The sequence below is a fragment of the Mesoplodon mirus genome, assembly GCF_964341445.2.
Source record: "Mesoplodon mirus genome assembly, chromosome: 14".
NCBI classification, from domain to species: domain Eukaryota; kingdom Metazoa; phylum Chordata; class Mammalia; order Artiodactyla; family Ziphiidae; genus Mesoplodon; species Mesoplodon mirus.
In genome coordinates, this window is record NC_138990.1 from 63,127,706 (window position 1) to 63,140,587 (window position 12,882).

The window sequence follows — 12,882 nt, forward strand, 5'->3', positions numbered from 1 at the left end:
GTCTTTAGAACACCTTTAGGGCCTTGACTTCCAGCTAACACATCTGTAGGCCCTGGTTTTCAAATGATCTGTAATTAATGTGGTTTTTGTTATTTAGCACTCTCTCATCAAAGGACTCATTTATTCTTTGCAACGATCTGACAGATAAGGCCACGCTTCTTGTGAGTAGCCCCAGTGAGATGAATGGAAGTCCCAGACTCCTCTGCCCACCTTGAGTTCCCGTTGCCAATGTTAATTAATTGCTATGAAGGATGGGAAACAGGAAGGGGAGAAATTCCATCTTCCCTTTCAGACCAGGGATGCCCTGAAAGCATCACCTATGGTTATCTCAAAGGTAAAGGCCCCGTCTCCTCCAAACGGGGACATCCCCAAGCTACTGACCTACTGATCTGGGTATCTGGTTGCCCAGAACTGTGGAAGCCTGCTCTAGAATGCAGCAACATCTCCTCTGAACTGGCCCCCAAATGGCAGTCTTTCTGTACACCTCCACCCCAGGATAAGAATTTAAAGCCCCCCTTCCCTAAGCACACCACATGGGACTCTTGGCTAAATAGCTGGCCTCTTGCATCTCCCCTCCCCCACCTCCCCCATTACCCTAGAACGTGGGAGATCCACAGTGAATGCTTGATAAACACTGGTGGCAGGGGAAGGAATCTGATCCTCTGACAGTGTTCTCAGGAGCGGCTGAAGAGAATCAAGCTGCCATCAAGGACCAGGACAGCCTCTGCTCTCAGTCTCCAGCCCTGAGCGCAGGGCCAGATGATGGGGGGGGGGGGGCAGCCGGAGTGGGGTAAAGGTGATGACAGGGGATCAAGGTGGCGGGAGGAAGTGGCCCCAATGGTCCAAGGACCCCTCTGACTTTTCAACTGGGAATTTCTGCTCCCCGCCCCCCCATATTCCTCACCCCCAACACTCCAACTTCACTTTGCACAATCAGTGGATTCCTGAAAAGATGCCAGGAAATCGGTTTTTTTGGGAAATCATACCCTGTTCTGAATGCCCAGTGGGGAATGCTGTGTTGAAATACATCTTCTGTAAATCCTTTTGTAAAGTAACACCCCCTCCCATGACCCCCATTGCCCAGACCGGGTGAGTTTCTCTAGGATGCTCCCCCACTTCCTACTTAATGAGCTGTCCCCCCCACCCCAGACTCACTGGGTCTGGAGGTGGAGGCCAGGCTGGGGGGACCCTCCATCTCAGAGGACAGAAAGGACAAATAATGAGATGTTTGCCCTGTGCCTGCGGGACCTTAGCCCCGCAGCGCTGTGAGTCACAAGCGATGAGTCACCCCTGCACTGTTTGTGTGGATGATCCTTGGAGAGATCAGTCAGACTGCAGGGGAAGTTGACTTTTCTCATCCCCCTTTGGGCTTGTGAGTTTGAGTGTGTGCGTGTGTGCATATGTGTGTGTGTATGCGCACATGGGGCAGCATGTCCCTGGAAAATCACTGTTTCCTAACACGTCTGGGGTAAAAATGACTACCCTTCAATCACAAGCTTGTGTCTTAAAGATAACAGGGTCATCAAGGCTGTGCAGCATCAGCCTTTGGAAGCATCCCTTAGGGGTGCAGTGGGGAAGTACCACTCCCTGCTCCCCTAAGCAGGGCACCCCTTCCTCCTCTGGCTCACCTCTCCCCTCTCACTAGTCACATCGAGGTTGATTTTTGTTTCCTCTCCCAGACTGAGCTCCTTAAGGGCAACAGCTGTGGCTCATTCATCTTTGCACACTTGGCACAGTGCGTTACACATAATGTATGTTCCTTAAATAATTTTGGGCCAATGTCCCAAGCCCGGTGTTGACCTTGACCCCCGCTGTTCCGTACACTGTTAATGAACAGAGCCTCTCTCGCCTCTGTGGAAGCCTGAATTCACCTGGGCTGACAGGGCTGAGAGCAGCTGGTCTCTACATGCCTCTAAGACCTCATCCTGGGGAAACCGAAGCAGGAGGTACGTGTTTTCTGATACAGGGAGCATTCTGAAGAACACGAACCCCGCAAAGAGGAGAGCTTGTTTCTGAATTGGTTGGGATGTGTTTGGCCACCAGGAACTAACGCCCCCTGGAGCTGGCCTCAGGCAACTCAGTTTAAGAAGTAGAGGGTGTCTTAAACCAAGGATGAGGGCCTTAGAAATCACCCCAAACATTTTCCATACAAATGTGGATACAAGTATAAGTTTTTACAAATATGAAATCAAACTGTACATGCATTATTTTGTTATTTTCGTTCAACAACATATCACAAGCATTTTTTCATGTTAATAAACCTAGACTTAAAACTTCATTCATTACTGGTAGTGTTTCCGTTGTAAGGACATGTCAGGGTTAGATGCACGTACCTTGTTGTTTGATAGTTAGCTTATTTGTCATTTTAACATGGAAAACAACATTATGAAAGAACGCCATTGTACATGCATCTTGAGTGATCAGACAGTTATTTAAGTAGCATCGCAGGACTACGGGGTAGGCATTGGGGTTTTCAAGTGTTTCGAGGCATATCACCTACCTCTCTCCAAGGAAAGATTGTATCAATGAAACCCCCCTCTCCAGCAGCCTGTGAGACTGTATATCCCCTCACGCCTCACCAGCACTGGGTCCTATGAGCCTGCAAATGATTATCAAAGAATCAATCAGTCATAAATAAATTTTCCCCTCCCTTGCTTAAAATACAGCTTCACAAGGGATGATCCAAACTCGCTGGGGAGGGACTGACATTACTGAACAGCTTCTACCATGTGCCAGGCATGAGACAGGTTCGCTCTCATTTAACCCCATGAGGTAGATACTATTGTTCCCATCTTACAGATGAGCAAATAAAGGTTCAGAGAAGTTGAGTGACTTGTCCAAGGTCACACAACTAGGAAGTGGACAAAATTAGGCTTTGATCCCAGGTATGAGAACAAGGTCCATGACCTTTCTCCATATAGATCCTGGCGACACAAAATAATCTGGCCTTAATCCACACCTTCCAGCCTCATGCCTTCCAAGCCACACTTTAGCCACACTTCAAAGGGTATACAGCCTGTGTTAGCACGGCCACTGCTAGGTGCTGGAATCGGAGATGATTTTTTTTCTTGCTTATTTGTACTTTCTATCACAGCAATGTTTTACTTATTTAATAAAGAAACAGAAAGGGGTTTTAATTTTTTTTTAATTCATTGTCAAGATTCTCTTGGAGAAAAGAGTCCCCTCCAGTGTGTCCCAATGTCCCCAGACACACACACACACACACACACACACACACACCATGACAACCTGGCTGTAGGCAGGAGGGAGCAGAGCATCTCAAAGAACATCCTGTGACCTTCTGAGGCCATGAAGAAAGGCTGGGGCCAAGCTCACCCACACTCAATTCTCCCACAACAGGCCACCGGCCTCTGAGGATGTCCTAGAGCTACTGCTGGCCTCCTTCTCCCCCAGGGACCTGACCTCCCCTGACTCAGGCAGGCTGGCTGTCTCTGGCATAGACCCTCGACCAGCCAGGCCCTGGGGAAACAGCTGGAACCAAATGACTCCAGCGGCTGTAGTTAAATGGCCAGATCTTCCAAAATAAGTAAAGGGAAGCTGAGGAAGACAGAACTGCCAGCATCAATGAGGGAGTCAGCTGAGGGCAGTGGAAGGGTGGGGTGGGGTGGAGGGAGGCAGAGCCTGGGAACATATGGCTCAGGGGGAGCCAGGGCAGCAGCAGGGGCTGATCCAGGAAAAGGGTAGAAACTGGGGGACAGGATGGAGGGCAGGGGAGGGACTTCCCCCACTACACCCACATCCACACACACCTACCAGAATGCACGCTCGTTTGGGACTTCTGCAATATATTTAAGGCTTAGAGGACATGCAGTGTACATTGGATGGATGGATGGATGGATGGATGGATGGATGGATGGATGGATGGATAGATGGATGGGTGGATGGGTGGATGGGTGGGTGGATGGATGGATGGATGGGTGGATAGATGGATGGGTGGATAGATAGATGGGTGGATGTGTGGATGGACGTGTGGATGGATGGATGGATGGGTGGATAGAAGGATGGGTGGATAGATGGATGGGTGGATAGATGGATGGGTGGATGTGTGGATGGACGTGTGGTTGGATGGATGGATGGGTGGATAGAAGGATGGGTGGATAGATGGATGGGTGGATGGATGGATGGATGGGTGGATAGATGGATGGGTGGATAGATGGATGGGTGGATAGATGGATGGGTGGATAGATGGATGGATGTGTGGATGGATGGATGGATGGATGGGTGGATAGAGGGATGGGTGGATAGATGGATGGGTGGATGTGTGGATGGATGGATGGATGGGTGGATAGAGGGATGGGTGGATAGATGGATGGGTGGATGGACGGATGGATGGGTGGATAGATGGATGGGTGGATGGATAACTGACTAAACAAAACAAAGAATGCATACATTGATGGATAACTAATAAACAGGCTTGGTTCCTTTAGAGGTCAGTGATACCAAGGTGAATCAAGAGTCATAAAAATGTTCTTTCCATTAAATACCTTTCCACCTGATTTTTAACATAGCTCTACAGACTTACACATTTTAAATTCTTTTATTACTTAATATTATTTCAGAAATAGTGTTACCTTTTTTTACAACCTCATTCTGGTTATCATTTGAATGGCTGCATAATATAACATTTTACCATAATTTACTCATCAGCCCCAGGTCATCGCTCATTTAGGACATTCTGGTGCTGCTGTATTAGAAGTAATGCTACTATGACCTTTTGGGGCCAGAGCAATTTTCTGCCTCTGAATTATTTCCATAGAGTGAATTCACAAGAATGGGATTAAGGACTCAATGAGTGTGAACATTTTTATGACTCTTGATTCACCTTGGTATCATTGACCTCTAAAGGAACCAAGCCTATTTATTAGTTATCCATCAATGTATGCATTCTTTGTTTTGTTTAGTCAGTTATCCATCCACCCATCCATCCATCCATCCATCCATCCATCCATCCATCCATCCATCCATCCATCCAATGTACACTGCATGTCCTCTAAGCCTTAAATATATTGCAGAAGTCCCAAACGAGCGTGCATTCTGGTAGGTGTGTGTGGATGTGGGTGTAGTGAGGGAAGTCCCTACCCTGCCCTCCATCCTGTCCTCTGCTCCCTGGAAAAAGACCAATAAATTCAGATTCACTGAGCTTGGAGTACCTGCTGTGTGTTGGTGCCTTCAAGGACACTTTAGGATGATAGCAGACACGAACATAGTGTTTGCTCTGGGCCAGGAACTTTAAGAGAGCTTTCTTTGTGTTAACTCAATTAATCCTTGTAACAGCCCACTGAGATAGATACTATTATGCATACTTTAGAGAGTGGACATTGGGGCCTGGAGAGTTTAGCTGGGCCCAAGACCACATGCTTGTGACCAGAGAACCAGGGTTAGGAGCCCTCAGCACCTCTCACACACTCTCGCTGACACGCGTGCTGCAGTCTCCTGAGATCACCATCCTAACAGTTCCAGACCTGGAGTCACAAGGTAGGCGTCTCTAGCTCCGCTGCAGGGCTCTTTCCAGAGGACAAACCTGCTGGTCAGTCAGCAGTTGGCCATTTTTTCCTGGTGAGTTGGTGCCTTTGCTGCACTGACGCAGCAGACCCGGCCTGGACCAACCCCAGGTCCTCATGCCCCATCCTTCCTCTTCCCAGGCACTCTGCTTCCCCATCTCCAGTCCTTGGATTTCTCAGTTCAGTACCCTGACCCTGGGGAGGGGGCTCCCAATGCCAGAGTTCTCTCTCTCTGAGACTCCACTCCCAGGAGAACCCAGGGGGCGCCCTCACCCCCAAGTCCAGAGGGCAGGATCATCGCTGGGCACCAAGCCTGGGAAAATGATTGGAACAGAGGAACTAGCTCTGTGACCTGGACAAGTAGCTTAGTTTCTCTGAGCCTGTTTCTTCATCCGTCAGGAGGAAGAATGATAGCTATTTTGTTCTTGTGTTTACTTACCACACAGCGTCCCAGGTGAGGTGAGAAGGCGGCCTGACGAGTAACAAGGGCGCTTCATCCTGCCACTAGGGGCAAGGAGGGGGCGAGCCCTGCATCTGGACCGTGGGCACTGAAGAGAGGACAGGGCTTCTTGGCAGGTAAAGGGAACAGGCCTAAAATCCCCTACCAGTATTATCCTAACCTCCAGCTGTTTGGAATTCAGCTCACAAGTATTTCTCAGCTCATGCTGCAGGTAAAATGGTGTTTGTGTGTTTGGGGCCCTGTGGGGAAATGGAGGATGATGCAAATGGAAGCAGAAGTCGGGCGGCTTAAATGAACCATTACCTGCTACGCACAGATTTTTCACATTCACTCCTTCCTTTAACCCTCACTGTTGCCCCAGGAAGTAAACACAGTCACCTCCTTTTACAGAAGAGGAAGTCGAAGCCGTTCCAGATTTTTCCACCCACCTTGGTATAGTCTGAGCGAACTGAGGGATGAGATGAACTGAGCAAACAGGAAGAGATGCTCTCCAGGGACTCGGGTTCCCGCTGAGTCACCTGCCTGGATGTCCATTTCATATGGCTTCTCTGTTACTCACTGACCAAGAATATGACTTAATTCCCCGTGGGCGATACCACCAGGCACATAAAGAAATGGATGATGACTGTGACACAGAAGCTAAAAGCCGCAATTACCCTCCATGACAGGAACATGGGATATTTTTATGAAGAGAGAAATTCTTGCCTCGTAAATTGCACTTGTGAGAAATCAGCCCATGCTGCTGGTGACCCTGTTACATCTTCCACAGCCAGAGGCAGCCTCACAGATGGCGGGGATCACCTCAGCCTCACCCCTGCTCATTAAGCCCCAGATATGTGTTTTGAGAGAGCGCTTAGGGGTCAGCCAGGGCCAGGATTAGGCCGGGATAGGCAGCCGGAATGCAAGTATATTCCCGACTCTCAACCTGGCTCTGCTGGTTGGTATCAATTGTGGGGGATGGGCATAAGGGAGGGTCTTTAAAAGGTCTTCTTGACGGTCCCACCCCGAGAGATTCTGATGTAATTGGTCTAGGGTGCAGCCTGGGCACTGGGAGCTGTAATAGCCACCCAGGTGATTCTGATATACAGCCAAGCTGAGAGCTAAATAGACCTTACCCCGCTCTGCCAATCAATGAATCAAACAGCAAGCTTTTAGCAAGTGTGGGCTGGAAGGGGGACCAGAAATAGGACACCGTTTGTGCCCAGGCTCATTTACATGAAGCGTATTGCTGACTCCCCACACCCCATAGGCAACAGAGACCCTGGGAGGCTGCCTAGGTGCAGGATGTGGTACCTTGCGGAGCAGCAGCTGCACCAGATCCAAGCCCAGGAGCTGAATCTGTTTGGGGGCTCCCAACAATGCACACAACCATTGCTCCCCGCCCCACACTGTCATCACACATGCATGCGTCCTCTTTCTTACTTTCTTACCTGCTTTCTTACTCCTCTGACCTTCACCAAATGTCCTGAGTGCAGCACACCCAGCTGCCTGAGGATCCCCTTTCATTCCTCTTACAAACGTTTGCTGACCACCTCGGGCACCAGGACTGCGAGGGGCAGCGGGCTGGTAGAAACAGGGACACGGGCGGCAACACGGCTCCTTCAAGGACACAGCAGTTCTTACCTCTAACAGGTGGAATCCATTCATTTGATGCGCTGCCTCGGGCGGGGCGGGGCGGGGCGGGGCGGGAGGTGCAAGCGGAGGTTCAGAAGATTCTCTAGCAGCTCACTTCCTCCAGTGAAATCGCAGGCAGGTTCCATAGCTTTCCACTTACTTTTGGGTATAAATAAAGTCCTATTTTCTGTAATCAAAAGCCAGTTCACTTGAATATCAAAGCCCCAAACTCTCACCCAATTTCGCCATCTCCCCTTCCCTCGGCCAGCGGATCAGCCCTGAGGTGGATAGGGGGTCTCAGGGTCCATGCTGACACTCTGGGGGAGACTCTGTGTGCTCTTCAGAGACTTTCCAGGGCTGGGGGGGCGGTGTCCCTGGACTCGACAATATCTCCTCCCGAAGCTGACACGACAGCAGAAGCCCTGTTCAGCAGGGCTGTTTTACTCGCCCAATATTCAAATTTCTGTGGGTTGTTGATATTTTGTTGTTTGTCTTTTTTACTTTTTAAAATTATTTTTTAATTTAAGTATAGTTGATTTACAATGTGTTAATTTCTTCTGTACAGCAAAGTGATTCAGTTATACATATATATATATACACATTATTTTTTATATTCTTTTCCATTATGGTTTGTTGATGCTGTTGTTTGTTTTCTTTCTTTTTTTTTTTTTTTTGTGGTACGTGGGCCTCTCACTGTTGTGGCCTCTCCCGTTGCGGAGCACAGGCTCCGGACACACAGGCTCAGCCGCTACGGCTCACGGGCCTAGCCGCTCCGCGGCATGTGGGATCTTCCCGGACCGGGGCACAAATCTGTGTCCCCTGCATCGGCAGGTGGACTCTCAACCACTGCGCCACCAGGGAAGCCCTGTTGTTTGTTTTCTAATGAAGATATTTAAGAATATGAAATTTCATCAGAGTACATCTTATTTTTGTTCATTAGCATTTATTGCTCCCCCTACCCTTCAATAATAAATAAAAGTATTTTACGTTCATTGTACTATTTCTATTGATACAACCCAGAAAAGCATTCATTAATTCATTCAACAAATATTCAGCCAGTGGCTCCTGTATCCCTAAAATCGTTCTTGCCACTATGGACACATCAAGAAATACATCAGCATGGATCCTGCATTCAGAGAGCTTACCATTCACCCAGAACTCAGAAAGTGATAATTATGATATCATCTGCTGCAGAAAGATAAAAAGCACGCCACCCTTCATCTCAAAGCCCAGAGATTTCCAGAGTTCACATTTCAGTACATGACTTTCTGGTACCAGCATTATCATTTATACACAGCATTACATTGTGAATAATTTTTCCATATCAACAAATACTTTTCAACAAAATGATTTTAGTGTTTCAAGATGTGGAAGAATCATGAATATCTTAATCATGGAATCTTTAAAGCTGAAGGAGTCCTTACCAGTCTCCTATTCTGTGGGTGTGTGAAGTGGGTGTAAAAATCAGGAGTGAGAAGTATGAATCGTAGCAGCATTTCCCTCCTAACGGCACACACATTTTTGGAAGGGAAGGGAAGAAAAGTTAAAACTCTGCATTGGCCAAACACCTCATGTGCAAGATTTAGCCCCAGCCCCTAAAAAACAACCCCTTCACTGAGCCACAGATAAGGGCTGAGAGACTCAGAGGGCTGTGTGCCCAGGTGGCCCTGGGGTGATATGATCAGGACAGCTGATGGTCACCATCATGTTGCACCATGTCCAGAAGCTAGATGGCCGGGTCCCTCCTGCTCTCTCTGGATTCCCGAATTATTTGAATAATTGCCTCTATCTTCTCAGCAAAGCCCAAGGCTGAGGCAACCAACGTTGGAAGCCAACTTTTTCCCTTTCTAAGGGAAGACATTGTGCTCCTTGAAACCACAGGGCTGGACCCTTAAACACCTTCTGAACACGAAGGCTGAACTTGACTCAAATTCCCTTTCCTCAACCGCAGCCAAACTGCTGCTGAATTTCAACTTTATTTAAACTTTGGAAAGGTCTGGTGAGTGTCTTTAGTTGGAAGAGGTTTTTTCTCTTCCTTTTAATCAGCTCATAAGTCAATAAGCAGCTTGGGCCATAAAGTTCATACTTGGAGAAACCAAAGACTAAATCACCATCTGTATTCACACCCAGGGTGGACAGCCTCAGCTTTCAAGAATTTAATGTTTGTCTTGGAGAAAACCAAGAGCCTAACTGCAGCCAAGGGAAAGAGAAAGGCCGCCGCTCAGCCCCAAGCTCGGCTTCCCCTGCAAACACCGGAGCAAAGGTAGTAGAACCACAACACAGTTGAAAAACACAGTCCAGGGGAGCATCTGTTCAGATTTGTTCATTTGAAGGTTCTGAGATGGTCTTGCATCACCCTCCATGTATTTGAGTATGTGAATTCACTAAGCCATCTGCTGATGGCACCTTTTGCAGCTCTGCTTGGTCATCATTCCCAAGTGATTCCCTTGTGGGTGTTTTAGGTTTTCCAACTAAACTTTCAGCTTTGGGCAGGAACTTTGTGGGGCTCGGGAGTTTGGTTTGTTTTACTGCCACCCACCTCCCTGTCCACCCATGGCCCTTCACACAGGCTCTGTTGTAATGCGATGGGGAAGAAAAAAGTATGTCAAAAGTCGTGGTTCCTTTTTCACTTACAAGCCACCTGACACAGAATAAGTCACTGACACAGAATAAGCAGGGGAGCTGACATATCAGAGGAGAGAGAAGACAGCATCCTGAATCACCTGTACTGGGATTCTGGTTCTGAGTGTTGTTTAGAGGCTGGATCATGGTGGAGAGCTGATGACTCTGTCTTTATGATTGTTACTGGTTTTCACCAACTCTAAGATTTCACTGATTGTAGTCACACAATTAAGTCACACCATTATTCCATTCTCATTTACCACCAAGAAAGAAGAAGGGCTGCCAAATTCAAATATGTGAAAACACGAAGATGTACATTTTAGAATCGATGTAATATATGTGGATGTATATACATTCATAGGGTCTCACTTATCATTATTTATGGCCTCAGAGATCCATCAGATTTGGTTGAATGAATCCATGCCAAGGAGCATATTGATACATACAATTTATCCATCAGTTATCAATAAATGCCGCAGGCACTTGACACTTAATTTCCACAACAATCTTATGAAATAGGTACTAGATTATCCACACTTTACAGAGGAGGTAACTGAGGCTCTGAGAGGCCACCTAACCCCTAGAATCCTGACCCCGTTCAATCCTGGCTCTTGAAAGATGTTCAAAAATGCTGTCTGAACTGATCTGTAGAGCCCTGTTCCTCAAGGCCTGACAATAAATAAAGCAGTTTGAGTTCTCTTTGGTGCTTGTGTTGCTAAAGGATGAGAAACATTTCTAAAAGCAAAGTTTTCTCACCTCTGTTGGGGTTTCAGCTTTCTTAGACTTTTTAAAAATATATATTTATTTATTTTTGGCTGCGTTGGGTCTTCGTTGCTGCGCGCGGGCTTTGTCTAGTTGCAGCAAGTGGGGGCTACTCTTCATTGCAGTGCGCGGGCTTCTCACTGCAGTGGCTTCTCTTGTTGCGGAGCACGGGCTCTAGGCCCACAGGCTTCAGTAGCTGTGGTGCACGGGCTCTAGAGCGCAGGCTCAGTAGTTGTGGCACACGGGCTTAGTTGCTCTGCGCCATGTGAGATCTTCCCGGACCAGGGATCACACCTGTGTCCCCTGCATTGGCAGGCAGATTCTTAACCACTGTGCCACCAGGGAAGCCCCTCTTAGACTTTTTGAAGAGAAGTGTGGCAGGAGGATTTTCTCAGCTTTGGTAACATCTGAGGAGCTTGCTGGAGTCAAACCTTAAGGATTAAGGTTAGGATATAAAGACCAGGGTGCAGGGCACTGACAGAGCTCCCCCCATTCCCGTCTCTCCCTTGGGGTTTGGCTCCTTCAATCTACCCCGTTTTCCAAATCCAGGTTGCTTCCCATGAATCCCCATGCCTCTCCACCTCCATCCTCACAATGTGGCAGCCTCTGGGGTGGCCTTGCTCCCCTGGAGAGCCATTCTGATTGCAGTGGAGGGGAAATTCCTTTTCTCCTTGGCCAAGCTGCCATAGGGTGGAGATTTTTCAGAAGGCATTTGTATTAGGAAAAGAAAGCACAGTGGCACAAAAGTTGATAAAGCCTGGATTCCATACACTGCTTTGGCCTGTCCAGAGTTTACTGGGTCCACAGCACCACCATCTCTTCTTCGCAGCCAGGTCATCACTTCCATTGTTTGGGGAAAGGTTAATAATGTCTTTTCCCAAAGTAGTTCAATCTGAGCAGTTTCATTCTCTTCAAGTTCTTCTTCATTTTTGAATGGATTTGTTGTTGTTTTTATTGTGTGTGTGTGGTGGTGGTGGTGGTGGTGTGTGTACGTGCATGTATGTTTTAGAAGAAGGGCTCTAGTGGCCGTTTGATGGTGGGAGATTTGAAGAGGAGTCAGTTTATCTTTTTGCCCATGTAAATGATCGTGTGGAACGGAGGGCAAGTCACCTCCGATTGAAAAGACCCTGTGATTCGGCTCTGCTGCTCAGGAATACATATAAGCATTTGATGTCAGCTAGCCTGCTGCTTGGATTTGAAGATTAAAAGGCTTTTGTTCCACCTTGAAGCAAACAAAGCTGCCTACCCCACAAGGAAACGTTCTGTGTTCTTGTCAAGTTCAGTGACCCAAACACAATCTACTGTAAGGTTTCTCACCAAGCCTGATTCATCTAAGAATAGCATGTGTAATAGGTTTGGGGCTAACTTGAGGTCTACTTCTTCCTAGGATCATCAATGATATGTTCTTTAATGTTTTTATTTTTTAAATTATATAATGGCAATGTGACAGAGCAGTTTGTATGGAGAATATTTCATATAGACCATCATCCTTCAACTGCATCCCACCTACTGACTTCATGTTTGCATGTCACCTTCGAGGCTTCATCCACATACATACTCTAGCTTCGTTGCAATCAGAGTCTCTTGTAACTTACATTTTCCAAATGGACTGAACAGCCCAGTGAGAGCAGAACTGCTCAGACCAGCACTGGTTCCCACTGCTACTCTAAACCGTTCTCCAACCTCCCCACCCAAAGACCACAGCTACTCTTTCCCTTCATTCTCAGGACGTGGCCACACATCTGTGACAGGGACAGTGTATCCTGTAACTGAAGCATAGCATTAGGTCTGACACATAATAGGTGCCCAGTAAATGCTGGTAGGAATTGAGTTCCCCATGCATACCAATTAGATCATTTTGTACTGACCTTAGACAGTCTACCTACCTACCCACACCCTTCC